The following is a 21,447-nucleotide window of genomic DNA, read 5'->3' as shown; positions in this document are numbered from 1 at the left end:
CAAAAAGGAAGACAGAAGAAGAGACTGTTTTGAATAAAATTGCATATGCTAATTTATTGGTAAAAGTGCAAAAGTAGATCTGATGTTTGTAATTCAAACAGAATTACAAGGTATCTCACTAGAATGGAGAAAACAGTGACCAGATGAGCTGTGTGCCTGCTGATTCCACTGCCCAGTGGCTGCTAACCATGGTCCCTGATCTTTTTTTATCATTAAACTAGGCCTGGACTGAACCGCCTTCCAAACAGAGGCCACCTTCAAAAGGAGGACTGTCTTCCAGCAAGTCTTCAAGAGAGGAGTGCCCTCCATACATACAGCAAGCGTATTTGTTTCCCCCTCTGTGAGCAATCAATGCACCAGCTCCACTTGGTGCATTTTTCCCACACTCTCTCTCCCACACTAAACCAGGAGGAAAAACTGCCAGGATACGGCAAGGCTGGTTCCCTTCTTCCCAAAGAATTGCACGTCTCTGGTGTTTTTCTCCAAGCAAATACTAAGCTGTTAAAAGCGTCTATTACTGTACTTAACAATGGGCTTGTTAGAGAATTAAGTGTGCCTGGCTTGGCCTGATGGTGATTGACAGACAAGCATGACTTCTATCCCAAGAGTAGCTGTGTAAAGTGAACAATGACGGACAATGAAGCTCTTTGATGGAAGGAGGGCTTAGAACAAGGCAAGGGAAGAGGGACTGGTCAGGGAACGTGGGGGAAGCAGGGTAGGAAGTGTAGCAGTGACTGATAAGTTGGCAGATGAGGCACAAGTTGGTATGGAGGCCACATACGTTCAAGAGGGAGATCAGAGTGTGTGTGAAAACGGGATACAGGGAAATCAGGAGGGGAGTTTCAACAGATCATCAGCAGACCAAGTAGGGAAAAGGACTGGAAGGGAAAGTCAGGCGGGAGACTAGAAATGACATTTTATACTCTTCAACATATCACAATGGGACAGAAGCGGGCCAAATACATGCCTTGTGATATTGTGGCTTCTGATAGACCATCTCTCACTGAAGGCAAGCCCTACCTGATATGAAACCAAGCCACTAATGCCCTAGTGGACTCTAAAATGTAACTTTGCCACTTGTGGGCAATCTTAATGTGAAAAGAGAAAGCTTGAGGGTAAAGGGAATTCTGGGGTTGATGGAAGCTACTGAGATTGCATCCTGACGGAGCCCCCACTCAGCAGCAGGCAAGAAGAAACCATCTTCCATAACTACTCCTTTCTCTCTGGAGGGGCTGCTTGAAACATCCTCTCATAACATTTATAGCATATGCTGCTACAGTGCCAAAGTTAGCAAGCTGGATTCTACACACAATGGCAGCCAGCTTCTTTCTAGTACAGGCAATGTATTTCAAGCCTAAATGTATTTCGAGCACAAATCAAAGAAGTTAACTGGAAGGTTATAATTGCTACTGTACAAATGAAAGCCTGTCAGGAGTCTTGCACTGTTGGCACACACTGCTACAAACACAATTTTGGGGGGTGGGGAGAGATTCATACACTGCCCTCAGGAGCAACCTGTCTTTGCTAAAGCAACACTTTGAAGATTACAGGTCAATAAGAAACAGCATTCATTACAGTAGTATGATGACTGTCATAAAGACAGAGCCCATCCACTGCCTAGTTCTTGCCAGCCACAACTTTCTCTCTACAATCTTGTTTTGGTATGAAGTTGCCCATCTCTCAAGCAGAGTAGAACTGCTGAACCTAAACAAGTATGGGTCTGCTATTTATCCAGGATGGGACACCCATGCATACAGCTGGATATAGGCATAATGGATACATTTTTAAAAGAAGTGGTACAATCATCGGATTACACTTTAAAATCTTAGGGTTGAATGAAATGCAGGCTTGAATCCAGGATTCTGACAAGACAACAAGACTTTGCACCTCCCCTGAAATCTGCCAGAAGAATTGCTACATCGTTTCTGTCAAAACAACTCTATTCATGAAAATGTCAGTATTCAACAGGTAAAGCAATCCCCCTTGATGGCCAGAATCTATTGGTGCTCCTGTAAGGATTGAGTAACTTGCTACCAGTAATTGCAGCTAACTGATGAAGAGGTGGGGCATGTCTCATTTGCATGCCTGATTTGTAGACACAACTGTGCAACTGAGAAGCATCTCAGCAATTCAGCCATTAGCCACAATGAGCTGTATGGCAAATTATGGAAACCTTATGTGAACATCAGGAGGATTCTAGCCATTTTCTGTCTCTCCCAAGTTAAGCTGCAGGGACTGTCTGATCTCTGCTTGCCCTGCAGCTGTGAAAAACAAAGCAACCCAGCCAGAAGAGATGTGGCCACCTCACCCGTCAATAGGATCAACCTGAACAGATTCCAACTGGGGGACCATTTCCAAACACAGTGGAGAGCGAAAGGCAGCTACAATGTTTCCCACCAGTTTTTAACTGCCTCCTCTACCTTCTATATGGCATACATATAGAGCCCTGCACATTTCAGTGAGTAGGGGATCCAGAAGCAGGCTCCAGGAACAGGGAAGGCAGAGTGAGAAGAAACCAGCTTCTGCTGCACATGTGGCATTCAAGAAACTAGAAGAAATCAGTGGGAAGGGTTTCTGCTACTTAATTCATTCCGTCTTTCTAACAAGGATGTATAATACTGGCTCAGGAAGAACAGGCATAAATTGTTAGATCGTAAATCCTTTTTAAAAATCTCAGTGGAAATTGCCATTTCCCAGATAAACTAGATATTTAAACTCAATGGCTGAAATCCTGTTACAGAAATTTTCTCTATGTAAAGATTATGATGTTATCAGCCATGGCAGTTTTTCACTCAGGCTCCCTTGGGATCCCTATTCACAATGACGAAACATTTGAGGGGTATGGGATTGGGGAGAAGTCCTTAATTAGCAAAAGCTGCTGCCAACAGGAGTAAAATCATCTCATGGCAATTATTTCCTGTAATTAAATATTTCTCCCCCCTGCCCCTGAGACATCAGCAGCTTCTAACCATGATTGATTAAGTGTTAATTCATTAGAGATTATTGTGAACATGTTTCATGGGGGTGTTGCTGAATGCCCTATTTCACTCTGTTTCTCACCAATGAAGGGAATTTCAAAAGGAACCGGAAAAGTTTTATCTCTGAAAATTTGCTGTGGCTGATTATGTCATCAGCCTTTTGCAGCATAAGTTACGCTGCTGGACTTCAGCCAATGTGCATTTCACATTATTGTCATGGAAAGCAGTGGTCCTTGTGCTCTTTAGAACTCTTTTCTTTTTCACTTCAGATACAGTAGCATGTAGGAATACATGTATATCTCTATTTGTGCTCTGTCATATTTCCAGTTTTGTTGCATATACACATTTTAGATGTTGGACATGTGGCATTCAAGTCCTGCTCCCATATTGGTGCTAAATCAGCCAAAGGAACCCATTAAACAGTAATATTGTGTTTTCCTCTTCTCACACCGCTAGCAAGCCTACCCTCTGAGGCATCTAAACCCTCCCTACAATAAGGTGCTCTTTCACAAACTCTTTCCCACTCTTGTAGGGATCCACCCTGATTATGATTTGCTGAGGATAAACAGCAATAGAGGGTTGTTTCATTCATGTCCAGCTTGTGAAGGCATTAGGTTGGGAATCCTGTGGGGGAAAAGGATGGTGTCTTAAATGGGCCTTTGGTGCGATACAGCAGTTCTCTTCCTATAGTTTTAAACTACATTTTGCTGCAGATCCTAGGGTTCTCAAGTTGAGTGAGGCTGAGGTTTCTCTGCCTTGCGCATTCTAACTACTCTAGAAGTTGGCCAAAATATGCAAAATTAATAAACATGTATGCAATATATAAACAAATATGAACCACTGTTTTAATTATTCAATTAAAAAAGTTTTGGTGCACAGTATATGCACCACTGCAAGGCAAGAGATTAATGCTATGCCATTTTCACAGGTGAAAAGAGGAGGCCAAGGGATCAGTTTTCTGGCTGGGCTTCTACTGAGTTCACTTCAGTATTCCTCCAGCACATCTTAGCCTCCTCTCTTATTCTATGTACAAACTGCTTCAGAGGCAAATTTTCTTATGAGGAAACAAAAAATCACCTAATGTGAGCCCCAGCTGTAGGTATCTGGCATTACTATATAAAACAACAGGGATTCTATTGAGAGAATCAGACTTAGAAACCTCATATTCTTTCAGAGAGGTAATATTAGCTCTAATACTTCAGTGGAATTTGGAATCCATGAGAAAATGTAGCTGGGATAAGAGAAAAGTTCCATCTGGAAGGAGAGATGATACTTTTTCATCCTCTTCTTCTAAGCAGAATTCCCTCAGAATACATATAAAACACATGAATTGACTGAATGTTTATTTAACCATACTGTAGCACTAAATAGCAACTTGTAAAAGGCTTTTATTCCATCATGTTTGGTTACTCAAATTTAATTTTTTTCTGCTAATTTTTACTTGTTTTCTGGAGCTTGCGGATGGATAGTTCCTTGGAGTCAAAGAAAGGAGAGAGGAAAGACACACCAAAGGGAGGTTTAAAAAAGTTAGACAATGGCTTATCAAGATGATGATAATGCCTGAACCCTTGCTAAAATTCCATAAAAGAGGCAGGACAGTAAATAAAAGGTTCATACAGAAGCATCCACAGTCTTTTCTACAGCACTGAGAAAGAATAAACAGCACCATAGTGGACACTTTTGCCATGCAAATGTTAGTCAGTCCTTTCCCCAAGTATCACCCCTTAATCGCTGCCACCTTTCACGTGGCTCACAATTCAGCTGCTCCTAGGTAACTACAGGAAACCAGCATCCCTCTGACTATTTCAATAAACACAAATGTTGCATCAGGAATGGGACAAGATGTCTTGGTACTGCCTAAGATGATTTTTTTTTTTTACTAGTCGCAAGAGTGTGGTTTGCTTCCTTGAGTCATCCAGGCACATCCTACTAATTAGTTCTCCATGGCTGAGGCTCCTTGCAATTACAACATCCCTTTGCCCTTCCTTCCAGCTCTTTGCTTTCTGCACCCTGTAATAAGTCTATCACCATAAAGTGTCTTAAAAGGCTTAATTGCAAAGGGCAAGATAGACTGAAAGAGTAGGTTGGGTGCATATTGACAATGAGAATCATTCGGAACCAGAACTTGGAAAAGGTGGTGTTTTTAGAGGCCATGTAGGCTGGAAAATTCTGAAAATGGTTTTTCAAAAAGAAAACACACAGAATTCCACTGGGGATCTACACTAAGATAAACATAACTACATAAATCCTAGCAGCAAATTGCCATTAATTAACCAATTGCTGTTCACATTCCTGATCATGTACCAAGTCACATGACTAGCATGCAATCTGGAATATGAGTGACAATTCTTTAATTAGCAGCAGTTCACCACTGTGACTGAGACAATGACAATTAAACTAGCATAAATCCCTGACAAGATGCTGATCAGCCTTTTCTGTCTACACTGCACTAGCTGCTGCCATATTCCTCATTCATTCTTAATTGTCCTTCTAAACCTCTGGCTGCTGAGTTCTGCTTCCAGGTTCATTTACTCCATATGCAGACAGTGCCATAGGATTTCCTCATGACAAGATATAAGGCTTAAGTCTTTGCTTCTCAAAATTAGGCTGTGTACAGGATTTGGGGTGTCTTTTCTACTTTCATGCCAGCCAGACAAGTGACATTAAAGCCGGAATAGGGATATTGTCAGCCTCTAGATCAGCTATTCTCAATATGGGGCCATATGGGCCCCGTAGCACATTTGGGGGGGGGGCTAGAATATTCTATAACACACTACCTTATAATGTTTGTTGTGCAAATTATATAAGCCTCATAGGCCTATACAGTGGTGCCTCGCTTTATGATTGCCCCGCATTACGACAAAACTGCTTAACAATTGCGATTGCAAAACGATGGTCTGAATGGGGAAATTTCACTTTGCGATGATCGGTTCCCTGCTTTGGGAACCGATTCTTCGCAAAACGACAGTTTTTGAACAGCTGATTGGCGGTTTCAAAATGGCGACCAGGTGATTAAAATGGCACCCCGCTGTGTTTAGGGATGGATTCCTTGCTATACAGGCAGCAAAAATGGCCGCCGTATGGAGGATCTTCGCTGGACTGTGAGTTTTTACCCCATTGGAATGCACTGAACAGGTTTCAATGTGTTTCAATGAGGTTTTATTTTCGCTTTACAAAGTTTTCACTTAACAGCGATTTTCCTGGAATGGATTATCATCGTTAAGCGAGGCACCACTGTAGTTCATATTCTGTATATAGCCGTGGCAAAAAAAAAATGTTGAGAATGGCTGCTCTTGATGTTATTAGACTACAACTTCCATTAGGATATAGCAGTCCCATTGGACTACAACTCCCATAAGCATATAAACTAGAGCTGGCATTTCCAAATTGAATAGAAAATGAAGTTTTACATCTACAAATTCCTTTGCAGGTGTGGAGCACAACAGTCAATGTCACACTTACGTTAGTGTACTCTATGTCCCTCAACATGTACCATGGACGTAGCTGCCCCAAATACTCTTGACATGGCCCATTATTGGGTGAAAATTATCTGATACGTGTACTAATAGTACAGCAGTGCTTCTGACACAAACAACGAAATAACTCCCATTACTAGCTGGTCCTCATGTGAACTAGAAGTACACAACATCTCCAGGGCCGTAGATTGCCCACTTGGAAACAAAGGCAAATTTTCACATGACAACTGCATGCGTACAAGGTTTGGATTTCGAGCTGGTTGTGAAAATATATCAATATGGACATTTGCACATTACAAAATCCTTCAAAAGGAAATGTGCCTTTATAAAACTCCAAAATGAGCAGCAGATCAGTATCTAACACATGGGGCAAACTTCTACAAGGTTTAAGAGGCAGGTCCTACCCATATGAAGAGATGGAATCAGCCTTTGATGTATGAAATGGAAGGGGTGGGGCTAGCTTCCCTTTACCCATTAGCCTAACCTTTCCCACTTTTTAATATGCCTCAATGAAAAGGGCAGGTTTTTATTCTGAGCGGAATGTGGGGACTAGGAAGAATTACTGCTGGCCCCAACACTATCAGGTTCAGAATTAAACAGCCTGTTAAGAGCCCAAAAAACCCACAACAACCATCACCCTGTTAACTGTTGAAATCAACCAAATTCAACTGTTCATATGAAAAGGACCGATGCAAAATGTTTTGTTGCCTGAGGCAGAGGACAAGGTGGTGCCTTATTTCATTTCACTAGAGGAGTCAAGAAGACTGGCATTTTAATTTTACTTCAGTGCTTGTAGCAGGAGAGCACCTTCCACTCCACTAAGGATGGCACTTAAGGAACACAGGATAGCCACGTGGCCCTCACAGACCTATCTGCCAAAAAAAGAGGAGAATGAAAGGTTAAGGAGGGGCACACTGTACTTTCACGGGCACCTTTCATATTCACCCAGTTGATTGGCAGGTGGTGTGACACATTCCAGTCTCCCAACAGCTCACTACTAATTTGTGCCTCTCAGCACCTTCAGCACCATGAGGCAGAGCTATCTCACTCCTGGCCCCAGGTATAAAAGTAGTATCAATACTGCACAAAAAATAGCATAGCTGCCCAGCAAAATACTGTACCATGTTCTGTTCACCATGGATCTTCTGAATTCAATGGATGGTGCTGCAAAAGAGGGAGTCCTATCATAACCACCACACCAAAGGGGAACTGAGGATTAAAAGAAACCTTCAGGGAAATGCATATTTCCTGCCTTTACTACCTTTTTGCCTCTAGCAACACAATCCCCTTTGGTTTGTGTGAGTCAGCAAAGAAAGTTAATGTTTATGTTCCAGCAGCCAATCACACTTCTGTTTTTAACATGCATTCACAGTGAGACATCTTTTGCCCCTTGAGAGAACACTGCTTCTAAATATGGGATCAGCGCCCCATTTAGTTTTGCCTCAAAAGGAACTGGAATTAGAAACTCTGACGCCTAGACCATTCGTAACCCTTCATTAATCTTCAGGAGCAGCAACTCTCCCATGGTCCTCTCGTGTGATACAAGAGATATGTTCCTGGATCCAGAGGTACAATTTGCTTCTCACATGTAACTATAAGCAGTAGCTGTTGGGAGAGAATGCAAAAATGGAGGTTCCTGACACATTCTTGAAAAATCTTGGTAGAAGTGAGGTGGGAGTTATGGAAGAGAAACTGTTGAAAGAGGCTGCTCTCAAATAAGGAAACCATTAATGCTATGTTTTTCTTCCTTCTTGATTTATTCAGTGACCTAATACACAAAGTTACCGGCATCCACCTGATCTCAAAGCAAGGGTCATTTGGCCCGCTGTGGCTATAATGATTTGTCCCAGCATGGAGGCACCGAGAGGTATGAAAGAAGAAAGCACGAATCTCTTCTGATCTCCATTTTAGGGGAGAATTACACATTTTATGCATAAGCATGTAACCAAAGCCGTAAGGCTTGCTTTTCTTAGGGGAAAAAATAGCTTCAAGAAGTGACTATGTGAGGCAAAAGTGGTGGAGGGAGGGAAGGATTAACTGTTTCCCCACCTGTCACTTTTTGGTTGCAGGACTATCTTAGCAATACCACCCTTCCCTGCCCGAGTTAAAACTCTGCACTTGGAATGGTGCAAACAGATATTTGCAAATCGGTTGGGGTTGGGCAAAGAGGAGCACCTTGGAGCAGGAAAGAGGTAGGCAGAAAAAGAGTCTCTGTGTGTCCCAAACCCCTACTGTTTCTCTGTTTCAAAGCTCTATCCCTCATTGTCAGGTTTCTATTCCACATCCTGGTATGCAATAAGCAAAGCCTGGGAAAGGAACGTTTCCAAGCTGCTAGAGGCAGGGCGGGAAGCGGAGTCGATGGAGGACTCAAATAGTTATACTGTAGTACAAAATGTAGTTTCCAAGCTCTCAAAATATATAGTCAGGGCCACTGAGTGCATGACTCAGAACTGCAAACATGTACTTCTGTGAGAAATTGTGAATACTGTATCTTATTATTGCATGTCCTGGAAGAAAGTTTTACAGTTTATTTATACTACATGTGAAGAACCACTTGCTTTCATTTCTCCTAATTCTACAACCATTCAGATTCATTGCATGGTCCCCAATTCTAATTCTATGAGGGACGGGGGGGGGGACCACTGCCACTATCTAGTACAATATAAGCACAGCTACAAGAGGCATTAACACCGCCTATGAAAGCTACAAGTAGTGCTCTGGTCTAAAGGGAACAGACCTGCCTGCATGGCCACCAGCACACGTTTCCTTAGCATACTCCTCCCTCTACCAGCTGCTTGCTCTGGAAAATGGCAAAAGCAAAAGAATATTAGGGGAGAGGGGGAGACAGATTCTAGACATCCTGATATGAGTGATAGCTACTGCTTGGTCTAACTTCTGATCTGTTAATTGCTGACGGTCTGAGGAAAACATTCAGCAGATGCCATTTCTCCCATTACTTCACTGTTATGATCTAGCTGTCACACCCAATGAACCTGTTACATTGACCCCAAGTCTTTGGGAAATCTGTAATATCTGTATGACTGAGAACGAACGGTATAGCAGAACAGCAAAAAGAGTCAGAATAACACAGAGAGCAAAGGGAGACGGGGGAGGGAATAGCTAGTTTAGGAGGAAACAAAACCATTTTGAATGGAAACAAGAAAAAGGGTGTTCCTTAAATGTTAGGTGGTAGATTAAAAGGTTCAAAGGAACCCAGAAGGTAAGAATTTCTTAAAAACTATGAAATCACGAAACTAGTTTCCTTTAAAAAATAGTTTTCATCTACCAGGGTAGAATAAAAATAGCCAAGAGGAGATGCAGTTTGAAAATGTGCTTCCATACAACGGATGAAGCTGCTAATGTTTACACTATATCTGTGAAGATTCTCAGTCATCCAGGTGAGGTCATCTGGAAATTACGTCATGGCAACTGGACTTCTTTCTTATTAGGTTGAAACATTTCATTACTCATCCAAGTAGCTTCAGTCTGAGGAGAGTTGGTAGGAGACCCTTGATCCGCCTTGGTTTCACTTCTCCCTGGTCTCACTTCCCCCTAGTATGAATAGGATTGTTAGATGGACAAAGGATGGGGGTGAGTGAAAATCCCACCTCTGCAGTCCTTCTCAAACCCATTTTCATGGGTCATTAACAGTTGTTAACAGTGGTCTTTCTAGTACGTGGTCCTGATGATACAGTGATGCCTCGTAAGACAAAATTAATTTGTTCCGCGAGTCGTGTTGTATTGTAAAATTTTCATCTTGTGAAGCGCTGTACCAACGGTTGTGGGATTTAAAATAAACCCCCCAAAAGGGGGGAAATTCATCTTGCAAAGCACGGCCATAGAAAAATTCATCTTGCGAGTCACCAAAAAATCGCAAAACACTTTCGTCTTGCGAGTTTTTTGTTGCGTGAGACATTTGTCTTGCAAGGCATCACTGTAAATAGGAGACAGATTACATCTAAGATCTCCAGCTTTGTTGAGTGAGGGATTTTTCTATACGCACATGTATGGCCTCCCTGATCCCTCTCTCAAACCATCTATCTTCTCAGTCCAAAATGAGTACATCTTGGTCACCAAATGAGTGTCCTTTGTTCTTCAAATGAAGGAACACTGTGGACTGTGGTCCTGAGCCATTGCCCCTCCTGTGCTGGGCCATTCTCCTGTTTAGTGGCTGTTTGGTTTCTCCAATGTAGAGTTCCAAACACTCCTCTTTGCATTGGACCGCATACACTGTATTGCTCTTGTTGTGTTTTGGTGTCCGGTCTTTTGGGTGGACGAATCCCTGCCTTAGTGTGTTTGTGGATTTGAAGTGCACAGGCATGTGGTGTTTACCAAAACTCCTTTTTGAGCTTTCCAGACACACCCACCATGTAAGGAATGACCAGGTTCTTCCATTGGCTCTGGGTCTCAAACTGGTCCATTGTCCTGCTGTTTACACATATACATTCATAAAATTAGGGGCATATTTTATAGTCTTCAAACATTATGGAAACTGTGATTTCCTATACAGTAATCTAGCCTTCCTCGAATTCTTTTTTTGCATTCTCCAAATGCAAATGTTAGAATTTCCACATGTAATTCCAAGGAGTCATTGAATTTTTATACTGAAGATTTGTATACAAACATTGTATTACAAAGGATGGCCCCAAATGCTTTCTTCATGATTCAAAGTTTCAGTGTTCAGTTGACAGTGAGAACAACACGCACTTCAATTTGGCAAATTAGGTCTTGTCCTGCATTACTGACTCCCACCCCTTCTTTTGCTAATGACTGTGTGCTTTTGCGTGACTTTGATGCTGACGTACCGAGTCAGCTGAATTTTGCTCAGAACCGTTGCTCCAATTCCTTCCCCGCCGCTTACAGAAGCCAAGATGGCAACTCAAGTCTGGAAACATGAACTCAATTCTCATGTCCCAAGCTGCCCTTTGAGAGGAAACACAAGCCACCGACAAATTGCAGTTTCAGAAAAAGAAACAATAACGTTACTATCAAGGGGGATACAAAATAGTAGGGGAAAATTATTGATATTATTGATTTAAATCGTTGCTCTAATTGTTTTTATGATTTTTAATGTAAGCTGCCCAGAGTAGACATAGTCTCGATGGGCGGGATATAAGTATGATAGCTAGATAGCTAGATAGCTAGATAGCTAGATAGCTAGATAGCTAGATAGCTAGATAGCTAGATAGATAGATAGATAGATAGATAGATAGATAGATAGATAGATAGATAGATAAAATGGGAGGAAACTGAACATCCTGGTTCCTTATCTCTTCAGAGAATTACTAAGAGCCAAAGTTATCCCACCACCAAAAGTATCACTGAGATAGGTCAATGCCAGGCTCAGCATGTGGCTTTATTCAACAGTAGAACTTTCTGTGTGCATGTTCTTGAAGTCCAAAATCACAAAATTAAAGGAAATGATCCCTACAACATGCAGGGGACAAAACAATGTAAAAATTTTCTTAGCGCTGCTTCTGGACTGATGATCAAATTGTAAGGGAGGTAATTAATGTGTGAGAAGCTCATTCTGTCCATCCTCCTGCCATCAGTAAGAAGAAAATGAGCCAAACTTAGATACACATATGTGATAATAGTAATCAGTACTTATCCAAACACCCACACCTTAAGAACCACACATCTCATCCCAAGGACTTGACTGATACACTAAAAGGAAAAGAAAATATAAACATTGCACGTTGAGGGATTAGGATAATCTAAAGAAGAATTTTGTTAAAAAAAATCACTTACAAGAAGATTTACTTTGATTGGATTGCCTGCTGAGTTCTGACAGAGAGACTGAGGAGAAAGAAAAGGAGGCAACAGGAAATAAATATCTGGGGAAGAATCAAGGGGCGGCAGCAGGGGCAAGACCTCTGGTAACAGCCACCCATTTCCACGCAATGTGTAGAACATGCATTGCTTCACTGCCCTGCCAGGCATAACACAGCTTTGAAAACAATGCCCTGAGAGAACAAACCAATCTTGTGAGCTAAGAGGTTTACTTATTATGCATCCGCCAAAGAAAATAGTCCCAGTTGGACCCAGTTTATGCACTCCACAGCTTATGAGCCTCCAGCTGCAGTTACAATGGATGTTGCTGGTGATAATACTTGAGCCTTCCTGCCCTGCAGAGTTAGCCCTGAACTTAGGGATTTGTGTGGTTGCCTTGTGTGCCTTCCTCACCAGAGGTCATTTGAATTATGGCTGTTCAGGTCTAATGCCAATGTATTGTTGATTTTTAGCATCCACTTGTGATCTATGCCACAAGTAGCTGCAATGAGGAAACCAGGGAGTCACTCCGAGGAGCTTTGTAAGAAAACCACAAGGCTCCTGGTAGGCCAAAAAGAAATCTCATGGAACTGAAGCAGAGCAATGCTCCTCTAGTGGTTGAGCCAGCTCAGCAAGGCCAAGTGTAGGGAGCACAGTAATGCTATCTGACCTCACCGCTTTTCACCTAGAAAGTATACCAATCAAAGATCTAGGTCTCCTGTCAGAAGTAACTCTTGACCTGGCCACTCAGAAATCAAGAATGGCTACCAAAATGAACAGACAAGTGACTGTGTGTGGTTTTGTGATTGTTGCTTTCTGCTTTGTCCTCCTCAGCTGTCACTTGACTTATCCAGGGTTTGTCCTCAGGCTGCTCTTCTTCGGTGGTTTCAGTCTCTTGGCAAGAGGTGGTTGAACCTGACTGCTCTCACAAAACCTGAGTGAGTTAAGCGAAAACAGACCAAGACGATGCAGAAAAAGAGGAGGGAACTCTTCCCAGTCCACTCCTTCCCCAACCATCTCCCTCTCTTGCTAGCTCAGTGGCAGATTATGAACATAATAAAGAGTCTTGCTGATCTGACTAAGAGCCTGCCTTTTCAACAGAGTCTGGTTTGGCAACTTACAAGCAAGGTCTAAAGGCCTGTCCTATTGGCCTGTCCACATCTGATATTGAGAGGTTTGTTATATCTGGAGGTTCCATGCAAATACAACAGCTTTATCATACAAATTCATTTAATCATTTTGAAGAAAGCCATCTGCTGATCTAATTGACCTTCCACATCAAGCATATGACAGCTTCCAGTCTAAGGCAAAGGGCAAGTTCATGGCCAGGCCGGCTGGAGGAATCTGGTAAACATGGTTCCAAGAAGTATATTTTCAAAGCTCTGCCTATGGGTTCCATGTGTACTTCTCATTTTAACCACTGGTTAACCCAGTTTAACTGGTTGGCCACTATAACTGAAATGAAGTCTCTCTGCCCACGTCTCACCCAAGCTTTTCCTGGGCAAAAGAGTTATTAGCAAGCTGTTGTCTTGCTCACCCTGCCTGAAGATCTGGTTCGAGAACTCAAGGATGCAAATATTGTAAGTTCTTACCTGCTTAACTTTAGGGACCTGTGACCAAGAAGATGCTACAGGTATCTACCAGTGGAGTGTTTCTCAAATATATGCAGGAGGTGTGTGGACTGAGCAGGACAAGGTCATCTATGCCTGCGTACTGCAGTTGCCACCTTCCAGACATAGGTTATGTGTTGCATACAGTATATGCAACATAAAGACGGTTTAGTAGCAGTGGACCACCAAAAGGCTGTTGGTGTCATAAAAGAATTAAATTCTGACTACATCCTGGTCTTATGATTTTCCTACAAACTCTGTTGTGATTACCATCTCCCAGATAAACGCTATAGATGCTGCAGAAGCTGCTTCTGCCCTTTCATCACCTACAATAAATTTGCTTTTTAAAATACACCTGCGTATGCATGCAGTCTAACAGAGCAGCTGAAAGCACCAAAAAAGAGTTCATGAAATCCTGCAGGACAGTTGCATCATGACGAACTGATAGCGTCCTGCTATTTGTCTTGAGATACAATTGGATAAATGCTCCACGGCTTGGCTAATAACTAAAGGGGGAAATGGCCTTCAAAAAAAAGTCAAAACAAGTAAAGAAGTTTCTAAAATAGAGCAAAGTCACAAAATCACAGGCAAAATGTCCACAATCCTTATATAATCATAAGAAAATCAGAGTAACAATTCATATACTACCAGGAGTCTAGGACTGTCTTTCTAAAGTACAAAAAGCTATGGTCTGTCCTGTATACAATATCTAAAAGGAAGCCATGTGAATTATGTGTAATCAATGAGAGACAAATACCCATTCATCATACTATAAACTAACTCCATTGAAAGTGCCCTATTTCCAAAGGCTTCATTTTTTAATTCTTGTGATTAGGAGAATGCAAAATTTAGAGAAGGAAGGGATTCCTAGGTCTTTGCCCTGCCTGTACCATGGCTTAACTTGTGGCTGTCACCGTTGCCATCACACCATCGCTTTGTCCCTAGTACCTGCCAGTGGAATGGGGAATGTAGAACAATGCCTGAAGGGGTGACGTGAGAATGAATGAATGAATGAATGAGCTCTGGGAGATGATCAGATGACAAGCATCACAGGAAGAAATGCTTGAAATCACAAGTAACCGTCCTGTCCTCAAACATGAACCTTTGATTGTTTCCAAGAGAAACAACTGGGCCCTTGTTCAGATTCAAAGGAGGAGAATAGGCAGCCTTCATACCAGATTTCAGAAGATATGGGAGCACCTTGAACCCCAGGCCAGAACACATCTTATTCAAAGCAGCCGTCCTCAGACCATCAGCATCCAGCAGCATTAGGGGGACTTCTTTTCCAACAATGAATCCGCTGCTGATGCACTTTGAAAAAGTGTTCTTTCTGGCCGAGAAAGGTGCTGATCAAATAGGTTGTTGAAATAAATTAACTAGGTTCTTTTTCTGCTGGGCAAACCAACTCCTTGCTTTGACCAGGCTTCTGCAATATTAACAGCACAATGAAATAAAGGCATTCCACAAGTTAGTCATGATTCAACAGGTTATCATTACATCTCTGCAAATCAGTAAAAATGTACCCATTAAATCTATGCTGCAACAGTTTCCAGAGCCTATGACGCATTTGACAAAGGCACTGGGACTACCAGCAACTTGTGACAATTTTAAAGTCACATGAAACCATCCCACTCCACTTGGACGATGGGCCACCACAATGGGAATCTTATCAGAAATAGGGATATAACCCTAGCCCCTGGTTTAAAGACCAGGATGCAATGACATGCTAGGCCATATATTTTAGTCATTTTAACTTACCAGTGGGATATACTGAAAGCACTTCTTTTCCCCAGGTTTAGCAGAGAAGGGAGAGTTACCCTAACCCTTGTAAAAATTCACATACATGACACCTATGTGTCCTTGTACTTACACACATGCACACAGAGAGAGAGAAAGAACAAGTAGTTTGTAGGATGGCTTCACAACAGCTCAAATGTTACATTTTTGTTCTGAATGAAAACCTCATTTGACCTTATGTTTGAATCTGCCAGAATATTATCATCTCCATTCCTCCCTTGGTGCTGCATTATATGGAGGGCTGGGATGTTTCCCCCCCCCCCAGTGTAAGCTTCTAGTACATGAGGATGCAGAAGCAAAGGCTGCAAGGTTTCATCTGTATGTGTTGCTTCTGACAGTAAGGGAGCCAGAGTTGTGCCTTTGTATCATTCCTCTGCCTTGCTCACTGCTCACCCTGGTCATGCAGGTCTGGCACACCTTTCCTCTTGGGTGAGTGGATAAAAGACATTAGCTGGCAGTGGGGGGGGGCGAACTGCCCACTACCAGGGAATGCAATGTGCTCCCCAGAGTGACAAAAAATGCATCAATAAGCCAAGCTCTATAAATACTCTCCTATAGGCATGCCCTACTGCTTGCTGCAGCCAGCCTCTCTACTCAGCCTTCCCTCCCTCCCTCCTGTGGGCCTCCCCGCCCCCTTCTCAGGGACAGAGAGCATGGCAAACAGCCTACAGCCATAGTAACAGCTAGAGCCTCACAGTCAAGTGGCGAGACTGTGCTGCAAAACGACAAGGAACTGAAACCAAAAACTTTTTCAGACTCTGAAACAAATCTACAAATGGGGGCAGGGGATCCATCTTGTGCATCCCAACAGAACAGCCTCATGGGGCTGTGAAACGCTCAAGTATCTGAGATCTTTGTGGCTCTGCTCAGCTCACATCTGTACCAGAAGGTTCTGATACTTGATCTATGCTGCAACAGTTTCCAGAGCTAGGAAACATATGTCATTCCCTTGCCCAATTAAAAATTAAAGCTGGAAAAAGTGGAGGTTTTTAATGCATAGAGTAGAGCAAATAGCAGATCAGTGCTTAGCTTCCTGGATAACCAGCCACTCTACAGACAGCATTTTCAAAGATTTTTCCATAAGCCATGCTTAATGTTCAGAAATGGATAAAACAATCTTAGTAAAGGGTTCAGCATGTCCTGCTGCATTTATGATGGCTCACCTAGCTTTACAGACCTTGAGAAGATTTTATGAGATGCAAATGTACCCATCACATGTTCCAAGCCTTCAAACATGTTGGAATGAAACTTGTCTCCCCAGACACCATTACAGGATAAACGCAACAGTTATGGAGTGCCTTTAAGTATCCAAAGGGTATTTTAGCAATCCTTACAGCAACATAAGGAAACAAGAAAGATACTCTAGTGGACAGAGTGACAGCCTGGGACTCAAGATGCCAGCGTTCAAATACTCACCAAATCATGGAAACTCACTGGCAGGTGGAACTAGTAAATAATAACTGCGCCATCAAGTCAATTCTGATTTATGGTGACCATTGGGGGGGGCAGGGGTTTCTAGGTAGGGAGAACTCAGAAGTGGTTTACCATGCCCTTTCTTTGCAGGCATCCTGAGACTGTGCAACTTGCCAAAGGCCACAAAGCTGGAATACACAGTGGGGAATCGAACCTCCAACCTCTGGCTTTGGAGCCACTGAGCTATCAATCACCCCTTAAATATCTTCCTTATCTGAAAGTCCTACTAGGGTCACTGTAGGTTGGTTCCAACATGATGGCATATAGCACACGTGGCAAGACAGGCCACACCATTATTCTCATACTGTTGACAAAGAAGTCAAGAGAATAGTGGTTTTCCAAGCCCTACCTAGTAAGTGTCACCAAGATGAGATCTGAACAAGGCCCTTTTCAGATCACACTTTCAGCCACTGTATCAGTTCTCTGAATGGCAAAAATATGAGGCCAGAAAGAACCGTCTAGACTAAGGTTACCCAGTCACCATTCTGCCTCTAAGACATGAAATCAAATAGTATTCAAATTATTCTTGATCAATGTTTAGGAAATTTTGCACTGTACCTTAAATAGCCTTCTCTACTTTCGCACTACTTTGATTCTACTTCTGTTCCCCTTCAAGTTTTTTATCTGTTTTGTCCATTCCAAGCCTCAGGAAGTACTTTCAATTCACAACAAAAATTTCATGATAAACACAGTCAAGAAGGCATCAATCATACAGAAATTACCAGTTCAGGAGGAAAAGTAGGGTATGCCTGATGAAATTCAGAAGCCCAGCTACTTCAAATTTAAGCCAAGCCGTGGTATCCCTTTTTAGGCTTCTAGAAGTTAGTTAAGGGGGTTACTACACAAGCTGAGGATGCAGGCTGCCTCTAGTCCCTCTGTCATTTGAACACTAGAATAACTTTCTTGTAAGCAGGATCTGTCCCTACTATGTTGTTGTTGTTGTTGTTTGTTCAGTCGTTTAGTCGGTTCTGACTTCGTGACCCCATGGACCAGAGCACGCCAAGCCCTCCTTTCTTTGTCCCTACTATGAGGAAGACCTAAACAACCACTTTAGAAGATAAATGCCAAGGAACAACAACAGCAGCCCTCACAGTCGTTCTAGCTGAGCCACCCAGTTCTTCATCTTGTTTGGAGGACACACCTGCAATATAGCCCATTCCCTGTCCTGCACTCCTTAAGTTCACTTGCTGTCCTCAAATAAGATGGAGGACACCACTAGCACTGAGGTTCAACCGAATGGCACCCTAGTCAGCCGCTGTATATGGAGCTTAGTTAGGAGGAGAACCACCGTGTTCTGTGCCTCAGGAAGCAGAATTTCTTGGCAGAATGTTCTGCACTCCTTCTACTGGTGGACTAAAACCACACTGAAAGTATTTTCAGGCCCACACTGAGCTACTTTATTGTCCAAAAGACAAGTTTAAACACCTTTTTAAAAGACTATTTCCTAGACATATCATGAATCTGAAAAACCCTTGGGGTTTGGGAGTAATGTTCAGATTTGGGACGTCTTTCCCCACAGGCCATTACAACTAGGAAATGAGTGACGGTGAAATGTGCTCAACATGGGCTTCTCAGCTGATTCTCTTCACTGAAATATTTAAGTACAGGATGCGCACACCAGCAGCGTGTGGTTGGAGCACGGCATGTTCCTCACCAGGGTGAGACCTCTCCTTTTGGACCACAGTTGGGCCACTAGCTATCTGGGATGCTGTAGCTAATTCTTGCACTGCAGAATTAGATGATCTCAAAGAACCCTTTCAAAGCCAGGAATTTGCAATTCTGTGGGAGACTGGTGCAAAATCAAAGCTGGTGGCTATTCTAAGGCACAACTGAGAGTCAGCTGTTCAATGGAAGGCCACCAATGCACCACTTACCCAAACAATAAACCCAGGGCAGGTTTATCTTGCAAGCCCCTCAACTCTCCCTACTCATGTCCACACTATACACTGGACTGTGCAAGAGAGCGACTCTCCCACAGAACCTGATATTTGGGCACTCTTGCATTTTTTTAAACTTTTCCAGCCCCAGCCTCCTAAAACCTAGGTTATCAGATTTCTTGGCTAGAGATTAAACAAACTCAGTTCATCCCCCTTTCCTTTTCTAATTTTTTGATTAAGCAGCATTACAAGAAACACATCATTTCTATGCAAACTGCCAACAGGAAGCTTTGAGTTATAGCTGCCTGGTTTTATTCGGATTTCTAAAAAGTTAGACTTAAAAAATAAATCAGCTCTGTCATCCTGACATAACTGGAGCAAACCGCTGAAGTTTTAGAAGGGAAGGTGAGGAAATGTCCTGCAGAAACAAAATATACTGAGGCGGGGGGGGGGGGCTAGAAGATCACCGGAGGATAGCCTTTAATCGGGATTTTTTTCCCTCCATATCTTCTCCCCATAGGGAGACTGCAGAGGGAAAGCACGGGGGAGATGACAGATTCCCTTTTCTGAACCGATATACTGTAGAACTTTTGCCTGGTTCAGGATGATCCCGCGTCGTGCAGCTAAACTCATGAGATGTGAAAGCCACGGTAAGGCCAACCCACGGAGACACCAGCCGCCCAAATCAAATACAACCGGGGGGGGGTCATATACTACTTGGAGACACCTGGGGCCAAGGTGTGTGCGTGCCTAGGCGAATAAAAGGGCGGAGCGCCCGGGACCCCGTCGCGGCGGAGCCGAAGCGCTTCTCGCTTCCCAGCTCCGGGGCGCTTCTGACCCGCCGCGCGCGCTGAATAGCGGCTTTATAAATAGCCCTGTTTAAAGGCGAAGCATCCTGCCTCGGTCCGCCACGTCCCTTTCCGAGGCGCGCCTTTCGGCGGGGACTTACGTGGCTGCCGGGCGTTCTGTCCTTGGCGGGCGGCCGCGCTCGCTTGTCCTGCGCGGAGGGGCGGCGGTGGACAAACTTGTCGGCGTCTCCTCGGCTCGTCTCGTCTGGGTAATCCCGCGGCGGCTCGCTCGCTCGCCCGCTCCTCCAACTCGCAGATTACTGTACAGTGTTAGCCCATAATCCCCAATGGAAGGGGAAGATTAATAGCAGGCGGGCCCGCCCCCGCGGCCGCCTCCAATCTCCGCGGCTGGTGGAGGAGCGTCATGCGCCCTCTCTCCCGTCCCCCCCCCGCTGCGCTCCGTCCCTCCCTCAGGACCCGGCACCGCGCAGGGATGGGTAGGGATGGCGTCCAAGGGAGCCGGGCACCCACGCAGGCGGAGGAGAGGGGAGGGGAAGGGAGGGGAGGAGGGGCGCCGGGCAGCCGGCGCGAGCCGACAGGGAGCGCAGCGCGCCTCTCGCTGAGGCGGAGGGGACTTGGACAAAACTCGGTGGCCACCTGAGGGAACTGAGCCCAGAGAGAGTCCCAAGGGCCTCCCCTGCGACTCCCCTGGAAGAAGTGAGGCGGCCCGGCGCTCCGACCCTCCGCAAGGCAGGTTTCATGGTCACAAGTCAGACCCAAATGTCGGGTCCAGAGAAAGATTTCCAGAGAACGGGGCCGACGCAAAAGCAACAAATCCAACAGAGAGACCTGCTGTTGTGGCATCTTTAGGGCGAACAAAATGCGGGACGGCGGACGTGTGTGTGACGGACGCGCCCCCCCCCCTTCATGAGATGCCCACCATCGATTACAGTCTTGGCGGTTTGCAGAGTCCCACCCAGCCCGCGCTGGGACAATCGTATTTGGAAAAGGCGCAGAGATAGTGGCCCGATAGTCTCTCGCTAGAGAGAGGTTTGCGTGGCTTCAAAGACGGACTCTTCCTGTTCCCGACTTTTTTCACTATGGTGGATCCATCCAGGGCTTTCCATCGAGGGCTTGTCTAAAAACGGATGCCCATCATGTCAATGGAAAGAATGAGACATTCCCAACGCTTGTAGGTTGGGCGCTAGAAATTGACTACAAAAAAAAAATCACCATCACCGCCATCAAGGAATGGATCTTGAGAGAAGAATGGCACTGAGCTAGAAATAAAATTCCCCCTTCCATTTTACTGTTTTAAATCTTCAACTTCCACTCTTAGGAGTCCATTTGCATGGTCTCATGATCTGTCATTGCTGCGTCACACCACAGAAACATCTGGGCAGAATTTAGAAAAGCTAGGTAGTGGACTACAATTCCAAAAATCCCAAACCAGCATAGATAGCTGGGTGACTCTGGGACCTGTAAACCAAAATAATTTTTCTACACTGTATTCTCACTTACCTTCTTAAATAAAAGCAGTTTCCCACAAATGACGAAAATGCTATAATTAGAATAGATGGCATCAAATATCAAAATAAAAACAGTAAAACAGAAGCAATGCTACACTATCTTCTTTGTCTTCTGTCCCTGTTGTATTTGCTCTCAGAGTCCAGTTC

The 21,447-nt window shown here is 43.8% G+C and overlaps 1 protein-coding gene across 1 annotated transcript in view; it reads right to left on the bottom strand.

Annotated features, from left to right (window-relative positions):
• SLC38A3 (solute carrier family 38 member 3) overlaps nucleotides 1-20,118 on the bottom strand; it is a 103,852-nt gene extending 83,734 nt beyond the window's left edge. The window contains exon 1 of the mRNA XM_020789244.3: nucleotides 19,933-20,118. The gene's annotated coding sequence lies outside the window, so the exon portion shown is untranslated. The remainder of the gene's footprint in view (nucleotides 1-19,932) is intronic.
• Between the last annotated feature and the right edge of the window lie 1,329 nt (nucleotides 20,119-21,447).

This window comes from Pogona vitticeps, chromosome 2 (genome assembly GCF_051106095.1).
Source record: "Pogona vitticeps strain Pit_001003342236 chromosome 2, PviZW2.1, whole genome shotgun sequence".
Taxonomy (NCBI): Eukaryota; Metazoa; Chordata; class Lepidosauria; order Squamata; family Agamidae; genus Pogona; species Pogona vitticeps.
The sequence above is the reverse complement of the archived record's forward strand: the minus strand, read 5'-3'. Positions and strand labels throughout refer to the sequence as shown.